Consider the following 19242-nt stretch of genomic DNA (forward strand, 5'->3'; position numbering starts at 1 on the left):
TTTAAATTGATCTAGTCTAATCACTCACCCTGTAACACATGGTCATGGTATTAAGGAGCTGTTAGGACATGTGCTGTTTTCTGCTTCTGTAAATGATGTGGGAAATGTGTCAGGCAGTAACAGTAATTTGGTACTATTCAGGGACACTGTTTTGTTCCAAAAAACATAGTATGAGTCTGTGTGCGCACAGGAATTGTGGGCAGAGATTTAATTTGTGAAGATGTTGTTCAGTAGGAAATGCAGTCCCAGGAAAGGGGCAGCCTGTTGTGTTTACACAAATTATCCCTTAGCACACATGCACTGTTACATACATCCCTGCAGTCTTCATGCAGTTCTGGAAGTCTCTTTGCTCATCTGTCTTGCACCAGACAATACACAGTCTTCAGAAACACAGTCTTGGCACACACGCAGCAGCTTCTCCAACACTCTCATGTGTAGTATTCAGCTCTGTGTGCTGTTTCAGATAGCAATGTGTAATGCAAACACATTGAACGTCACCAAAGCCTCATTTAAATTGATCTAGTCTAATCACTCACCCTGTAACACATGGTCATGGTGTTAAGGAGCTGTTAGGACATGTGCTGTTTTCTGCTTCTGTAGATGATATGGGAAATGTGTCAGGCAGTAACAGTAATTTGGTACTATTCAGGGACACTGTTTTGTTCCAAAAAACATAGCATGAGTCTGTGTGCACACAGGAATTGTGGGCAGAGATTTAATTTGTGAAGATGTTGTTCAGTAAGAAATGCAGTCCCAGGAAAGGGGCAGCCTATGTTATGTGCCTAAAATGATGGCATGACTCTGTGTGCACACAGGAATTGTGGGCAGAGATTTAATTTGTGAAGATGTTGTTCAGTAAGAAATGCAGTCCCAGGAAAGGGGCAGCCTGTGTTATGTGCCTAAAATGATGGCATGACTCTGTGTGCACACAGGAATTGTGGCCAGAGATTTAATTTATGAAGTTGTTGTTCAGTAAGAAATGCAGTCCCAGGAAAGGGGCACCCTGTGTTATGTGCGTAAAATGATGGCATGAGTCTGTGTGCGCACAGGAATTGTGGGCAAAGATTTAATTTGTGAAGATGTTGTTCAGTAAGAAATGCAGTCCCAGGAAAGGGGCAGCCTGTTGTGTTTACACAAATTATCCCTTAGCACACATGCACTGTTACATAAATCCCTGCAGTCTTCATGCAGTTCTGGAAGTCTCTTTGCTCATCTGTCTTGCACCAGACAATACACAGTCTTCAGAAACACACTCTTGGCACACACGCAGCAGCTTCTCCAACACTCTCATGTGTAGTACTCAGCTCTGTGTGCTGTTTCAGATAGCAATGTGTAATGCAAACACATTTAACGTCACCAAGGCCTCATTTAAATTGATCTAGTCTAATCACTCACCCTGTAACACATGGTCATGGTGTTAAGGAGCTGTTAGGACATGTGCTGTTTCCTGCTTCTGTAAATGATATGGGAAATGTGTCAGGCAGTAACAGTAATTTGGTACTATTCAGGGACACTGTTTTGTTCCAAAAAACATAGCATGAGTCTGTGTGCGCACAGGAATTGTTGTCTGAGATTTAATTTGTGAAGATGTTGTTCAGTAAGAAATGCAGTCCCAGGAAAGGGGCAGCCTATGTTATGTGCCTAAAATGATGGCATGACTCTGTGTGCACACAGGAATTGTGGGCAGAGATTTAATTTGTGAAGATGTTGTTCAGTAAGAAATGCAGTCCCAGGAAAGGGGCAGCCTGTGTTATGTGCGTAAAATGATGGCATGAGTCTGTGTGCACACAGGAATTGTGGGCAGAGATTTAATTTATGAATTTGTTGTTCAGTAAGAAATGCAGTCCTAGGAAAGGGGCAGCCTGTGTTATGTGCTTAAAATGATGGCATGAGTCTGTGTGCGCACAGGAATTGTGGGCAGAGATTTAATTTGTGAAGATGTTGTTCAGTAAGAAATGCAGTCCCAGGAAAGGGGCAGCCTGTGTTATGTGCGTAAAATGATGGCATGAGTCTGTGTGCACACAGGAATTGTGGGCAAAGATTTAATTTATGAATTTGTTGTTCAGTAAGAAATGCAGTCCCAGGAAAGGGGCAGCCTGTGTTATGTGCCTAAAATGATGGCATGACTCTGTGTGCACACAGGAATTGTGGCCAGAGATTTAATTTATGAAGTTGTTGTTCAGTAAGAAATGCAGTCCCAGGAAAGGGGCACCCTGTGTTATGTGCGTAAAATGATGGCATGAGTCTTTGTGCGCACAGGAATTGTGGGCAAAGATTTAATTTGTGAAGATGTTGTTCAGTAAGAAATGCAGTCCCAGGAAAGGGGCAGCCTGTTGTGTTTACACAAATTATCCCTTAGCACACATGCACTGTTACATAAATCCCTGCAGTCTTCATGCAGTTCTGGAAGTCTCTTTGCTCATCTGTCTTGCACCAGACAATACACATTCTTCAGAAACACACTCTTGGCACACACGCAGCAGCTTCTCCAACACTCTCATGTGTAGTACTCAGCTCTGTGTGCTGTTTCAGATAGCAATGTGTAATGCAAACACATTTAACGTCACCAAGGCCTCATTTAAATTGATCTAGTCTAATCACTCACCCTGTAACACATGGTCATGGTGTTAAGGAGCTGTTAGGACATGTGCTGTTTCCTGCTTCTGTAAATGATATGGGAAATGTGTCAGGCAGTAACAGTAATTTGGTACTATTCAGGGACACTGTTTTGTTCCAAAAAACATAGCATGAGTCTGTGTGCGCACAGGAATTGTTGTCTGAGATTTAATTTGTGAAGATGTTGTTCAGTAAGAAATGCAGTCCCAGGAAAGGGGCAGCCTATGTTATGTGCCTAAAATGATGGCATGACTCTGTGTGCACACAGGAATTGTGGGCAGAGATTTAATTTGTGAAGATGTTGTTCAGTAAGAAATGCAGTCCCAGGAAAGGGGCAGCCTGTGTTATGTGCGTAAAATGATGGCATGAGTCTGTGTGCACACAGGAATTGTGGGCAGAGATTTAATTTATGAATTTGTTGTTCAGTAAGAAATGCAGTCCTAGGAAAGGGGCAGCCTGTGTTATGTGCTTAAAATGATGGCATGAGTCTGTGTGCGCACAGGAATTGTGGGCAGAGATTTAATTTGTGAAGATGTTGTTCAGTAAGAAATGCAGTCCCAGGAAAGGGGCAGCCTGTGTTATGTGCCTAAAATGATGGCATGACTCTGTGTGCACACAGGAATTGTGGCCAGAGATTTAATTTATGAAGTTGTTGTTCAGTAAGAAATGCAGTCCCAGGAAAGGGGCAGCCTGTGTTATGTGCGTAAAATGATGGCATGAGTCTGTGTGCGCACAGGAATTGTGGGCAAAGATTTAATTTGTGAAGATGTTGTTCAGTAAGAAATGCAGTCCCAGGAAAGGGGCAGCCTGTTGTGTTTACACAAATTATCCCTTAGCACACATGCACTGTTACATACATCCCTGCAGTCTTCATGCAGTTCTGGAAGTCTCTTTGCTCATCTGTCTTGCACCAGACAATACACAGTCTTCAGAAACACACTCTTGGCACACACACAGCAGCTTCTCCAACACTCTCATGTGTAGTACTCAGCTCTGTGTGCTGTTTCAGATAGCAATGTGTAATGCAAACACATTGAACGTCACCAAGGCCTCATTTAAATTGATCTAGTCTAATCACTCACCCTGTAACACATGGTCATGGTATTAAGGAGCTGTTAGGACATGTGCTGTTTTCTGCTTCTGTAAATGATGTGGGAAATGTGTCAGGCAGTAACAGTAATTTGGTACTATTCAGGGACACTGTTTTGTTCCCAAAAACATAGCATGAGTCTGTGTGCGCACAGGAATTGTGGGCAGAGATTTAATTTGTGAAGATGTTGTTCAGTAAGAAATGCAGTCCCAGGAAAGGGGCAGCCTGTGTTATGTGCGTAAAATGATGGCATGAGTCTGTGTGCACACAGGAATTGTGGGCAAAGATTTAATTTATGAATTTGTTGTTCAGTAAGAAATGCAGTCCCAGGAAAGGGGAAGCCTGTGTTATGTGTGTAAAATGATGGCATGAGTCTGTGTGCGCACAGGAATTGTGGGCAGAGATTTAATTTGTGAAGATGTTGTTCAGTAAGAAATGCAGTCCCAGGAAAGGGGCAGCCTGTTGTGTTTACACAAATTATCCCTTAGCAAACATGCACTGTTACATATATCCCTGCAGTCTTCATGCAGTTCCGGAAGTCTCTTTGCTCATCTGTCTTGCACCAGACAATACACAGTCTTCAGAAACACACTCTTGGCACAAACGCAGCAGCTTCTCCAACACTCTCATGTGTAGTACTCAGCTCTGTGTGCTGTTTCAGATAGCACTGTGTAATGCAAACACATTCAACATCACCAAGGCCTCATTTAAATTGATCTAGTCTAATCACTCACCCTGTAACACATGGTCATGGTCTTAAGGAGCTGTTAGGACATGTGCTCTTTTTTGCTTCTGTAAATGATAAGGGAAATGTGTCAGGCTGTAACAGTAATTTGGTACTATTCAGGGACACTGTTTTGTTCCAAAAAACATAGCATGAGTCTGTGTGCGCACAGGAATTGTGGGCAGAGATTTAGTTTGTGAAGTTGTTGTTCAGTAAGAATTGCAGTCCCAGGAAAGGGGCAGCCTGTTGTGTTTACACAAATTATCCCTTAGCACACATGCACTGTTATGTACATCCCTGCAGTCTTCATGAAGTTCTGGAAATCTCCTTGCTCATGTCTCTTGCAGCTGACAATACATACTCTGCAGAAACACACTCTTGGGACACACGCAGCAGCTTCTCCAACACTCCCATGCGTACTACTCAGGACTGTGTGTAATGCAAACACATTCAACGTCACCAAGGCCTCATTTTCTTTGCTCTACTCTAAACACTCACCCAGGTTGCAGATACTTATGGTATGAAGTAGCTGTTAGGAAATATGCACTTTTCTGCCTCTGTGATCTACAAGGAAAATGTGTAAGGCTGTAACAGCAATTATCACTTGATCTACCAGAGTAGTAAATGTGCTTTGAATTTGCAAATCAAATTCTGTTTTCTGCTTTGAAGCACACCATGAGGCTGTTTGCGCACAGGAATTGTGGCCACAGATATAATTTGTGTTGCAGTTGTTCTGTTAAAAAATGCACTTGCAGGAAAGGGGCAGCTTGTTTTTTTTCAACTGTGGTGGTTAGCACTGTGCACAAATTAGTAAATCACAAATGAGAGACAAATGGAAAAACATTTAAAATGAAATGAAAAGTAAAAAAAAATATTTTAATGAATTATAATTACAAAAAGGATTTTTTTTAGTTCCTTGCAGGTATTGCTGAGCAACAGTGAAAAAAATGCCTTTAAGGACAAGAAAGAGGAAAGAAAAGCAACAACAAGTATATCTGGACAAAACTGGGAAGAAAAGAAATAGCAGGAAAAGCTGGTGATGGCAAAAAGAAAAAGTCTATTGGTAAGCAGAGCAGAGATTTCTTAAAAAAGATTTTCAAAAAACAAAAAAATGGCAAAAATAACTGTAAAACAAAGAGAGTTTTATGTACAAAGCAACAACACAGTCAACAGCAAAAAAAAAAGCTAATGTACAATCAGAAGTATGTCAAACTGATTTAACACGAAAATTAGATTTTAAAAACATTCGTCGAAAAATGTTTCATAGAAGAGTGATGGTAAATTTGCTAAAGGATGTGAAAAAATATAAGAAAAAAACAAAATTTATTAAGAACATTTTTTTTATAGAAAATATTGTAAGTAAGGCTTTGGAAATAAAAAGAAAACTTTTTATTCTAATTTTGAATAGGATGCGTAGATTAGATAAATTAGTCAATGCAATGAAGTCACAAAGCAAAAGGAAAAGAGAAGTGAAAAAAGTAACTTTTGTAAAGTGTTCTTGGGAGAATGGAAACACAGTTCAAGTACTGAACCATTTTTTAATGAAGAGAGTTATCTTCAAAGTAATAGTTTGTTGCATGCAGTTGACACCAATTGTAGAGCATATGAAGTTAAGGATGGTTGTGTGATGCAAAAAGAGAAAATGGTCCCAAGAAATGAGGAAGAAGTAATGGCTGCTGAGGCTATGGGGAGACGTCCAAAAGCCCCAGTGTACACTTGGAACTGTAGTAGTATTTGTACTGTCCGTCAGGAATCTATTGATAAATTACGTGACTTTCTAAGAGAATATAGTAAAAAGAGTGTAAAACAGAAGATGAAGGTGCTTCAAACACTAGATCCATGCAGAGTGAGAGAAAATACTGGTTTGCAGGGACATTCTCTGGCTTGTCTATCTAGAAAATTGTGTAAAAGTGTTTTTCATCATTTTAGGATGCTGGCTGTTCATCATACTGAAATGAGAAAGTTTGTGAGAACATTATATTTTGCTAAAAGTCCAGCAGTAAAGTTGAATGAGTTGAATAATGCTCTGTTCCGTGGATCTGTATCAGATGTAGTGAAGGTTACTGATGAGATTCAGTTTTGTTACTTTGGTCCAGAACAAGAAAGTGCAGAAAAGGACACAGTAAATGAGGAAAATGAGGAACAGAATGTAGAACTCATTAATACTAAAAATGTTGAGGATGAAATGACAAAATTTACTATCACCTCTAATGAAAGACCAAATATTACTTGTATTTGTTGCCGCAGAAGTCATTATAAAATTCAAACAAGGAATGTTGATCTGTATAAAAAAAGTGAAAATGAAGATAATTATAAGTGGAAGGATTTTGCAACATATATATTTCTTGAAAATTGTTTTGAAATGGGTGAATATCAGCGTATTTGTAAATACTGTTATAATAAGTTAGAAGAAAATAGAATGCCGACCAGAGCTGTACATAATAATTTAGAATTGGATGCTATTCCTGCCGAACTTTCTGAATTAAATACATATGAGTCTATACTCATTCAATGTGTTCATCCGTTCCAGACCATAGTACGTATGGAGCCCAAAACTGGTAAATTACCTCCTTCTGATTTACTGAGAGGTTTAAAAGGAAGAGTGGTGTATTTGCCCTTGGATTTGAAAAAAAATATGGAAACTGTTGATGCAGATACTTTGGAAACTGAACCATTAGTAATTCTGGTTAATGGTGTACCTACAAAGAATAAGAAGATTTGGCAGGAGCTGGTGGATGTACGAAAAGTACAAAGAGCAAATTTGTATTTGAAAAAAAATAATAAATGGTATGAATCAATTTATATAGAAGAAGAAGAAGAAGATTTACAAGAAGACACAGAAACGCCAACTGGTCAAATTGAAAAAGTGGACAAGTCAAAGGAAGAAGAAATTTATGAACATTTTAGCATACATCCTCTTCATTCAAAAGAAGTTATGGGAGACACTATTGATCTGTTTCAGATGAAGAAAGCAAAAGGAACTCCTGTGAGTGTATGGGAGGAGATCTTGGAAGCTTGATGTTTTCCCCAGCTGTTTCCTACAGGAAAAGGAGGACGATACGATGAACGTCCAGAACAGATTCCAGCTTCTGAGTATCGGACTACAAGACTATATGCAGAAGATCCAAGATTTCGTCAAAGTATTCCTTATTTGTTCCATCTTTTATTTGAAAGCGACTTGTCTGCATTATCTTATGCAGTAAATCACATTTTAAAAAGTGGAATACATTTACAAAATGTGTCTGCTAAGGATTTTATGGAGAAAGTGCAGCACCGAGATGATCATTTGGAAACACAACTGATCAATCAGATGACTTGTCAGCGTGGGACAAATGAATATTGGTACCGACGCCATGGTGAATTAAAATGCATGTTACGGAATTTAGGAACTCCTACATGGTTTCTAACCCTAAGCTGTGCCGAGTACGCTTGGGATGATTTACTGGATTTTCTAAGAGAGGCTAATTCAAACATTAAAAACATTGAATACAAGACAGCTGGAGAACTGTGCTCATTGGATCCAGTTAATGTTTGCAGATATTTCAATCATAGATTTGAGGCTATGATGTCCTTCATCTGCAATAAAAAAAATCCACCTCTTGGAGAAGTAGTGGATTTCTTTTGGAGAAAAGAGAACCAGGCAAGAGGTGCTCCTCATATTCATATGCTGTTGTGGATCAAGGATGCCCCAAAGTTTGGAACAGATACTGATGAAGCAGTGTTATCTTTCATTGAAGAATATGCAACATGTGCTATACCTAAAAGCACAGAAGAGAAAAAGTTAAAAGTGCAAGTTTTACGTTTCCAAAGTCATCGGTGTGGAAAATACTGTCGACGGAAGTACAAGACGAAAGATAAATTCTACACAAAGTGTCGATTTGGATTTCCTAGACCTGTTCTTTCAAAAGGAAGAGTCAACAGTTTTATGTCAGCTGTGCGACATACTATAACCAGAAAATCTCCCAAAAATACCTACAACCTAAAAAGAAATGAAGAGTCAAAATTTATAAATGACTTCAACCCAGTCATTTTATCCATGTGGAATGCTAACATGGATATTCAGTATGTGGCAGACAATTCTATTGCTGTTGCTCGGTATGTGACATCTTACATCACTAAATCTGAGAAAACAGAATTGAAGGAAATGTGGGAAGAGATTTCTCACGAGAAGACTGTCAGTAAGAAGCTGTACAGTTTCAGTTTAAAGATGTTATCGCATCGAGAAATTGGATCCTACGAATGCTCAGATAGGTTATCATCTGCAAGTCTTTACTCGAAATCCAGAAGAATAATTTGGGTAAGCTTAGGCCTTGCAGGAATGAGAAATCGGGTACTGAAATCTGTTGGAGAAATTGAATATTTGGCTGAGAATGACCCAGAAAGTACAGATATTTTGAAATCAAACATGTTGGACACATATTACCCAAAGAGAAGTCATCATCTTGAGAACATGTGTCTCTATGAAGTGCTGCAGAACTACATTTATTCACGGAAAGCCACAGAAGACATCAACAATGGAAAATATAAAGTCATTGGTGAGGAAGGATGTTTGGTGAAGCAAACAAAAGGAAGTTTGATAAATCACAGGAAGCTCAGTTGCGAAACTACTGACAAAAAGGAATTTTACTACTTGGCTCTTTTACAGCTGTTTAAACCATGGCGTTCAGAGGACGAACTACTGGGAGAATTTCAAAGCTATGAAGATTCTTTTAATGCTAGCAAAGACAGTATAGAATGCAGTACTTTCACAACTTATCTCCAAATGTTAAATGAAGAAAATGAACAGGAAGCAAAAATTGCAGCTGAAGTAGCTAGAGACAGTTCTCAAGACAGCCAAAGTTCAGGAACACTTAGTCAAGATCCCCTAGGACAACCAATCATAGAAAATGAAGCTGCAGTAGCCATGACTGAAGTAGAAACGGCTATGAATCAAGCACAGGAAGATTCAATCGACTTACTAAATCTGGAACAACAACTGAATGAAGAACAAAAAGAAATTTATGAAGAAGTCATCAAAAAAATTGATCATGGATTACTACATGAAAAGAAAGAGTGCTCATGCACATCATTTGAACCAATCAGGATGTATGTGAGTGGACAAGCTGGAACTGGTAAAAGTTTCTTAATAAAAGTCATCAGAAGCTACCTACAGCAAAAAACAGCTTCAAATTTGTCTTGTGTAATAACTGCTCCAACTGGGTTAGCAGCCTATAACATAAAAGGAATACCTTACATCGCTTGCTAATGTTACCAGTGGAGCATGAGAACAAAATAGAATACCACAAGCTAACTGGAGAAGCATGCCTCGAAGTTTCAAGAGTGTTGAAGAAGATGCAAGTTCTCATTATTGATGAGGTGAGCATGGTTTCAAATTTAATGCTTGCCTTTGTGCATTTAAGAATGCAACAAATTCTTAAGAGAGACTATGACGTGTTATTTGGAGGAAAACACATCATAGTTTTTGGGGATCTTCTGCAGCTCACTCCAGTTAAAGGACGAAGAAGTCATTAGGAAGCATTGGTAATGCGAATATTTGGTCGTTCTTTGAGTACAAAGAACTCACTACCAATATGAGACAAGCAAACAACGAAGATTATGCAAGTATTCTGAAAGATATCAGAATTGGACTACTCACAGAAGTTGGCAAAAAAGCATTACAGAGTCGGTTGCTACATAACTTATTTCCAAATGAAGAAATAGTTGCAGAGAAAATATACCATAACATTGCAGAAAAAAATACTGTAATCTGCTTAATGCCAACACTACGTGAGTGCTCAATATTCAATGAGGAACTTTTGAAATTGGAAAAGGAAGAGATTAAGAAAATGGAAGCAGAGGACAAAATTCAGCATGAAAGAATTACTTTTACATTAACAGGCAAACTGAAAAATAAATTGGATTCACTAGAGAAGAATATTTCCAAAACAGCTGGATTAGAAAAAAATCTATATGTTTGCATGAATTGTCGAGTGATTTTAAGGAGAAATTTGGATGTAGAAAAAGGTTTAGTGAATGGAGCTATGGGAAGAGTTGTGGGTTTTATTAATTACCAGAAAAAAGATGGAATTGAATGTTTAAAAATAAAATTTGATCAGATAGAAGAAGTTAAAGACATTTGTCGTTGTTCAGTTCGTTTCATGCTTGTGAAAGACTTATATGTACGTAGGAAGCAGTTTCCGTTTTCTCTAGCATATGCTGTAACTATTCACAAGTCTCAAGGATTGAGTGTAGATAGTGCTTTTGTAAACATTGGTTCTACTGTGTTCAAAGAAGGTATGGCATATGTTGCTTTGTCACGAGTGAAAACATTATCTGGTTTATTTATGATAGACTTTGATGACTCAAAAGTTAGTGCTGATACAAACTGTGTAAAGGAGTATAACAGATTAAGAAGAACCTATGCTCCTCATTTAGGTCAGTATCCTGTGATTGAAAAACATGTTGTTTGTCGGAAAAGGAGATTTGAGAATATCTGTAATGTGGATGAACAGAACAAAAAGAAAAAGGACAGTGATGTGATAGCAAGGAAAAAGAAAAAGGACAGTGTTGAAGAGGTTGTTGGTTGCCATTTTGAAAATAGCTCTGGTGTCAACTGCTATGCAAATGTAGTGCTGAACGTTGTATTTTATCTTGAAAAGTTGCTAGAACAGATAATAGTAAATCATGGAAAAAGATTGTGTTCTCTGCTGAGTCTCCTTTATGAGAAGCTGAGTAATGATAAAACTGAAATAGAAAGTGCTACTGATGTTAGAAATCTTTTAGATGTATGTTGTGGTTCTACACAGTTTAAAGAAAATGTCCAGCAAGATGCTCAGGAATTCTTAATATATATTTTGAGTGTACTAGAAGATGAAGGAGTAGAAGTAGAAAACTTATTTGGTGTCTCTTACAAATGGGAACATTGCTGTGAAAACTGTATGAACACATGTAGTAGTAATGTTGATTCAGAAAGGTTCATATTTTTACCATTACCACAAAGTAAATCAGTGACTTTTAGTAAATTAGTTAAAGATGCCAATCACAACATGGAATGTTCTGAATGTAAATCAGACATGTTTTCTACATTATTTTTACAGAAATATGGTCAGTATGTAATTTTAATGATGCAACGTTGTAGAGCTGATGGTTCAAAATTGGACACTTTAATAAAGAAGTTTACAGGACAGCAATAATTTTTCATGAAGGACCTACTGTAACTTCTGGGCATTATACAGTTTATCTTAAATGTGAAAAAGGCTGGACACTGTGTAATGATTCCCAATTGATTTTCAAGCAACGTTTGCCTTATGATTTACCCAATTCTTACTTAATTTTTCTGAAACCTAAATTTTGAAAACTAAAAACTGCATCTGAAGAAAGCATTTTTTGTAATTTTAAAGGATTATAATTGAAGATATCACTTAAAAAGGATTTTGAAATTACTATTTGGCCTAAAGGAAAAGTAATAAAAACAATTGTGGACTCCTTTGACAGAAATTATTTTGGCATGTGTGCTTTTGCGACAAGGTTTAAAGACGGTTTGTCTAGAAAATGTTTATTCATCTAGAGAAGTACTTGTAATATATATGTAATATTTCTAACAAGGTATATTTTAGTGAGGAAAGTTTTAGGGCTTTTTTTAAGCAATCTTTCAGATTGTTTTTTTTTTTGCCCGCTGTTAAATGATGAATACAATTGTTTTCACTATTTTAAGTGAAAAATAAAAAATTCTGAAAACAGCAAAAAAAAGGGCAAAAAATTGCTTAGTAAAATATGTAAAAACATGTAATGCTTTTTGTAATGTATGATTGAATATTAATACTTTTTTTCTTTTTTTGCAGAACTGGAAAGAAAAAATATATATTTTTTTTAAAATAAGTGAAAAATATTAGTATTACTCAATCCTCCCTTTTCATGCTTCCATTTCTTCACCTCTTTTTGTACATTAAATTAAAAAAAAAAAAAAAAAAAATCCCTCCCAAAAAAATTTTGGGGGTTTAGTTTATAAGTGGCTCTTAAAAGAGCCCTTGAGTTAATGGAGGGAAACAGGAAGAGAAAAACGAAAAAAAAGAAAAAACATCTATGGCCTACTTGCACTCATGGGCATCACATTTTCTCTGAATGAGATCAAGACTGGTCTCACACACAGAAATAAGTTTACCGCAATCAGTGCAGCGTGTGGACAACCTAGCAAAACAAGGTGGTCCAAAACGAGGTGTGGAACAAGGCAAAGGCACCACTGCAGAAGAAGTGCTCGGCTGAGCTGCCGAAGATGTGCTCGGCTGAGCTGCTGCAGATGTCGTCGGTAGAGCAGGTGGAGGGTTTGCTCCAGAAGCTCGACGAAAAGTCACTGGATGCATTTTGTCAACATGCCTCAACATAGTGTGAATGCTAAAAGAATATTTCTTGTTAGGATTCCAACGTGACAAGACTTTTTGACAAAGTACACATGTAACTTTAGGTGCATTTACCTTTTTTTGTCCCTCTGGAAAAGTGAAAAACTGCCATATAAAGCTGTCTTTCTGCTTCCTGTTCCTCTGCCTCTCAAGAGTGTCCTGGTCACTGTCTGAAGATGGTTGCTGTTCAGCCATTGTCTCTCAACAACAGAATAGCTCCTTCTCCAAAGGAATCAGAAATAATAATGAGGGGAGTAGGTGTGATTTGGGAAGAATCTGGAACTGAAAGTACTTCAAACCAATCAAAAGTGATGATTCTTGATCACATGACTTGCCATGAGGGGATTGGGTGTGGTGTTGAAACAATCAGAAACTGAAAGTAATGATAACCAATAAGAAGTGCTGTTTTATTATGCATATACCCGAGGTGCGCGCACTGCGCAAGCTCCGAGCGTGCACCTCGTGATTACGTATCCGCGAACGCGTAGGAGTGCATGTGCATACGTCATATGCGCGTACGTAGCGCGCATACGTTGAACACGCGTATACGCGACCGTTATTGCGCGTAATTTTAGCGTATGCGGAAGTAAACCGCATACGTACTGGGTGCGCGCTCCCAGCGCGCACTATAACGTATATTTGCGTACATAAATAACGTACGGCGGTATTCATAAAAAACTTACGAAATTGTACTAGGAGCGCGCTCAGAGCGCGCACTCCAAGAATTTATATAAAAAAAAAAAAAAGTGGAGAAAAATTAATTGCAAAAAATAAAAAAACTGTTCAACTTTATCTTAATTGAAATTTTAAAAAAAAAGCAAAAACAAATAAAAAGATACAGATAATATATAAATGAATACATAGGAATTTTATTTTCAATATAAAAAAGTTTTTTTTTAATTAAATAATACAAAAATTAGCATTTAAAAAACCGTACAAATTCACTGAAAAAACCAAAGGTTTCACACACGTTATAGTTAGGAATTAGCATTTAAAAAACCTTGCAAATTCACTGAAAAAACCATGGGTTTCACACATGTTATAGTTAGCTGGACATTTCACTCGTGAAAAACCAATGAAATTACCCCGTTGAGCTAACTATAACTCGCGCCCCCGCAATGCACTGCTGATGACGTCACATATTACATCACTCATGACATGGTCAGTGATATCACTCATGACATCACTGATGACATCTCAAATGACATCACTGATGACATCATCCTTGTGACAGAGTGGCAGACCTCCTCTCACCCTAATATAACCTTTGATACACACATTCAAAAATAGAGACTAAAATTTTCAAAAAAATGGACATACCAATACCAGTTACAACAACCTCTTGAGTAATTCTAAGATCCACATACACATCCACTCATTCACCAACAGTCCTGTACAGTCACTCATACATGTACTCACTCATCATTTGTACTGCATTGTATACATCCTGTTACACAATGCCACTCATCCACAGAGTTACTGACACACATAGTCACTCATGAAAATAAAGAAAGAAACATACATTTACTTGCATATACATTTATACACACACCACCACACTTACTTCTACGGAAACTTACACATACTTAGTCTTTTAAACAATCACTTATAGAAACACATACTTATTCATACAGGAACTCTTTCAATCTCTCACTCTCACATATACTCAGTTATATACACCAATAGTCACATATACTAGTTTAAAACATATGTAGTTACTCATAGAGACACTATTGAGACAGTCATTCACTCACTAACACACCCATGCACACACTCATCCACCCATACAGTCCTGCAGACATGCTGTCTTCAACACATACAAACAGTGAGTCACTCACTCATGTACCTATGCAGTACGTAATACCCCCCACCGAACCATACACACACTCACACTGATACTAAAAAAACCAACTAATAACCTATATAAACACCCATGTAGCTACTCACCAACCCATGCAGCCACTTATACACAAAGTGAGAGACTGATAAAGATATTTACATATTTAAACATTACTCAGTAAGCCATGTATTCACTAAGATACACTTAATCAGTCAGTTATACAATCAATTTTTCAAAAACAAATCATCCATTTAGACACTTATATACCCATTTATTCTTCCATCGTCCGTGAGATATCCATATATAAAACATATTTAATTTTCAGAAAAATACACATTCACTGGATGATGTCATCAGTGATGTCATTTGAGATGTCATCAGTGATGTCATGAGTGATGTCACTGACCATGTCATGAGTGATGTAATATGTGACGTCATCAGCAGTGCATTGCGGGGGCGCGAGTTATAGTTAGCTGAACTAACTATAACGGGGTAATTTCATTGGTTTTTCACGAGTGAAATGTCCAGCTAACTATAACATGTGTGAAACCTATGTTTTTTTCAGTGAATATATATATATATATATATATATATATATATATATATATATATATATATATATATATATATATATATATATATATATATATATATACATAAATATACATATATATATATATATATAAAATCAAGGGTGTCCTGTGCACAAGGGAGCTCTCACATGACAGACAATTCATCAGAATTAATTTCTTCAGGGGAACTGGCAAGTTTACACGCTGATTTATATCTTCTGCCTAACGCGTTTCAGAGCCACCAGCTCCTTTGTCAGAGGCTGCCTGCAACTTCCGCAAATAACTTCCAAGGGACTCACATCATTTTATACATTTTTTATTTCCCTCTAGTGGGTTCAGGTGAGTATTTTCACACAGAATGCTGGCATTCGTAGTTTTGCCCTGGATTCCATTCACCCCTTCAGTGGGGTTTGCGAAGTTGCAGACAATTAATGATGCATTTAAAGCCCTCCAGTGGGTCTCAGAGTGCTACTTCCTCAGTCCATTTTAAACAGCACTATCATGTTGAAAAAGTCAAAGAAAGGTTCCTTAGCTCCACACCCCACATTCCTTTCTGAGGGGTGCTCTCCTCCACGGCCGGACTGCCGTGATGATTATGAAAACAAGAGTGTCCTGTGCACGAGGGAGCACTCACATGACAGGCAATTCATCAGAATTAATTTCTTCAGGGGAACTGGCAAGTTTACACGCTGATTTATATCTTATGCCTAACGCGTTTCAGAGCCCCCAGCTCCTTTGTCAAAGGCTGCCTGCAACTTCCGCAAATAACTTCCAAGGGACTCACATCATTTTATACATTTTTTATGTCCCTCTAGTGGGTTCAGGTGAGTATTTTCACACAGAATGCTGGTATTCGTAGTTTTGCCCTGGATTCCTTTCACCCCTTCAGTGGAGTTTGTGAAGTTGCAGACAATTAATGATGCATTCTAAACCCTATATATATATATATTACCTACTGGGGGTCGCAAGTAGGTAGTTATAGTTAGGACCAAGTTTCCATAGGAAGAGCATTTTTTGTTTTGCTTATAACTTTGGCGTCGTTTGATGAATCTTCATGAAATTTTCCAAACTAATTCTTTGTTCATATCAGCTCCTATGTGGGAAGTTTGGGGGTGATTCGTCAAGGGGTGGCCGAGAAAAAAGGGGGATCCCAAAACATGTTTTCTCCATGTTAATTTCCATAGGAAACTTTAGACAAGGCTACAGGTCGAACGGGTGAACGGAATTACCCCAAATTTGGCAGGGAGAAGGGTCTTGGTCTAAAAAGCACGCTTTTGTTTATTTGGTGTAAATACGTTGAGTAGTTGTTGAGAAATATTGAAATTTACAGATATCGATATTTGGGAATTCTGCCATTTGATTGGCTGAGGCGTTACGAGCATGCTGCTTATTGGTTGTGAGCTCTGCGAGCGGCTGCAACTAGGAAGTGTTGGCCGCCATTTTATGATTCCGTTGAAGCGAGATAGGGGAAAAAAATTGCGAAAAGAGTAGGAAAGAGGAGGGTAGGAGAGCTGTGAGGTCTGTGGGGTGGTTAGGGTGTGCTACACAGGGAGTGTGAAGCGATGTATTCACCACTACCGGTGTGAAAGTGCTGTTTTGCCCAGAGTGAGATGGTGGTGAGGTGAGGTGCCGGTACACTTGGGGATGAAAACGTGAGCTGATTGTTGTAAACTGATGTGCTCTGGGCGCTGTAGGATACTGGACACTGTAGCATACCTGTGCAAGTGGTGTTAGTATGGGTTTAGAGTATAGCGGTGTGAGCTCTGTGGGGTGGTTAGGGTTAACTATAGAGGGAGTGTGAAGTGAAGAAATCACCCTTAGCGGTGTGAAAGTGCTGTTTTGACCAGAGTGAGATGGTGCTGAGGTGAGGTGCCAGTACACTCGGGGATGAAACCGTGAGCTGATTGCTGTAAACTCATGTGCTCCTGGCACTGTAGCATACTGGCTGCTGTAGCATAGCTGTGCAAGTGGTATTAGTATGGGTTTAGACTACAGCGGGAGTGGGAAGAAAACTACTCACCCCTACCGGTATGAAGACTCGAATCGAGTGTTTTAGCAAGCAGGAATAAAGAAATAATTGCAATGCCACAGAAGACAAATTGTGAAATCAGGTGTGTTTAAGAAAGTGGCTGTGTGGGATAAAGGGATGGAGTCTGCAAGTTATATAAAAAGTGTCTTTATGTAAGTGCCATAAATGGAACCACTGGTGCAAGAGCTAAGGCATCCAGCTGAGGGAAACTCCAACCACTTCTGCTGTATTCAAACCTAAGCTCCTGCATCAGTCAATTCCACATTACATGTTACAGTTCCATGTGACATAAACAATACCTATTAGACATGAATGACTGTTTAAATTGTAGAATGAAAATAAAGGTAGGATACGATTACCACACTGTGCCAACCAGTTCCTAAACAATGCTGTGTTTTTTTATCTTGATCGCCACTTTGTGAGCAGAGGCTGAGGATGAGCTAATTTGTGTGAAAGGGCTTCGTGGTTAAGAGGCAGGCAGAGAGACGTGTGTACAAAGAATAGATATGGTTTCAAAATGGATGTCGGGTTTAGGCTAATTTAGCAAGTAAATAGCGTATTTGAATAGGCTATAAATCATCCATCCCTGGTTAGTGTGGAGAGGTAAGGGCCAATAATGAAAACAGTTTTCAAATGCCTAAGCATACTTAGAAAGCTATTATATGAAAATAGTTCAATTGAAGTGTACTAAAAAATTTAACAGGAAAAAGTCAAAAAAGTTGGAAAAAATCAATCCAAGAATAAAGTGAATTTCTTACAAGTCTTGGAGATTGCAGTCTGGAAGTTCTTCAGCGGCTTGAGATGCGTAATGTTCCAAGAGGCGATTGTTGCCTTCATGTGAGAAAAGCAAAGCGATCCAATTCATATCCTCGAAGGGACAGTAATGTTCCTCGAATGTTGGAGCGGCAATTTGAATTGGCAGGCAATCTGCAATGTTGTCAAAGGTCGCACGTTGCAGGAGATCTTTCGCGGCTGCGCAGAAATCCCATTCCGCCAAGATACCTTTTTGCGTTGCATCCACCATTGCTCCACTGCCCGAACAATCAAGTTCACGGTTTTCAAGATACTCCATTACTTGCTGGATATCGGGAGCGTTTGCTGGGATGTTGGCAAGGCATAGATCCATTTGCCAGTCGATTGGGCAAGTTTTGCAATAAAAAGATGGTTGCACGCAGATTGTATATGTGTAAATAAATGTCATGTTGTAGCTGGCTCCGATAATAGATAGAGGCAGGCAGCCGAAAAATTGTTCAATTTTTTTACGGTATTGATGTAGTTTCGTGTAGAGGCGTATTCTGTCGGACATGCTTGTTACCACAGGGAGCGTAGCCATTTTTAACAAGCTAAAATAGTAGTAGGATGGCTGCAAACAGAGGGAGAATTATGGGCACTGTTGCTGTTATTCCAGAGAATATAGAATGAATGAAGTCTGGTATTAGACTAAAAACAGTTTGAAAGCCTGTGAGAAGGCCGGAGGAGACAATGTTAAAAAAGTGCGCTAGACCTTAAATGTCAGATGTGTTGAAAATTGTGAATCAATTCACAAAGTGTAATGGGAGGTTCGTATTTAAAAGGGAGTGTATTTTACTTGAAGTTCGTGCTATCTGAAGTCGATAAATTACTTTTGGAGAAGTGAGGGACACTTCTGTTTGAAACAAAAGCGCTTTCAGTTTGCTCCGTTTAACAAAATCTGTTTTCAAAGTCGGTATTGAAGGCCAAGTTGAACTTTGGGTGTTAGTTTGTGTGGGTGGGAATAGAGATTGCCAGAGGAAGTGATCCGGTTTGAAACAGTAAGGGCATACAGTATGCCAGCTCACATTGCGTGGCAGTCCATGTTATTAAGAAGCAGATAACTGCCATTAGAAAGCTGTGTGAATGTTGGTCTGATTGTGGGAGTTTGCGTACTTTTAAGAAAGCACGCAAGATTGGGGGTTGTAAGCTTGGAAGCGTCGTGCAGTTGGACATTCTTGCATAGTAATGAATGACTGCCATTGTG

The sequence above is a fragment of the Triturus cristatus genome, chromosome 7 (assembly GCF_964204655.1).
Source record: "Triturus cristatus chromosome 7, aTriCri1.1, whole genome shotgun sequence".
In the NCBI taxonomy this organism is placed as follows: Eukaryota; Metazoa; Chordata; class Amphibia; order Caudata; family Salamandridae; genus Triturus; species Triturus cristatus.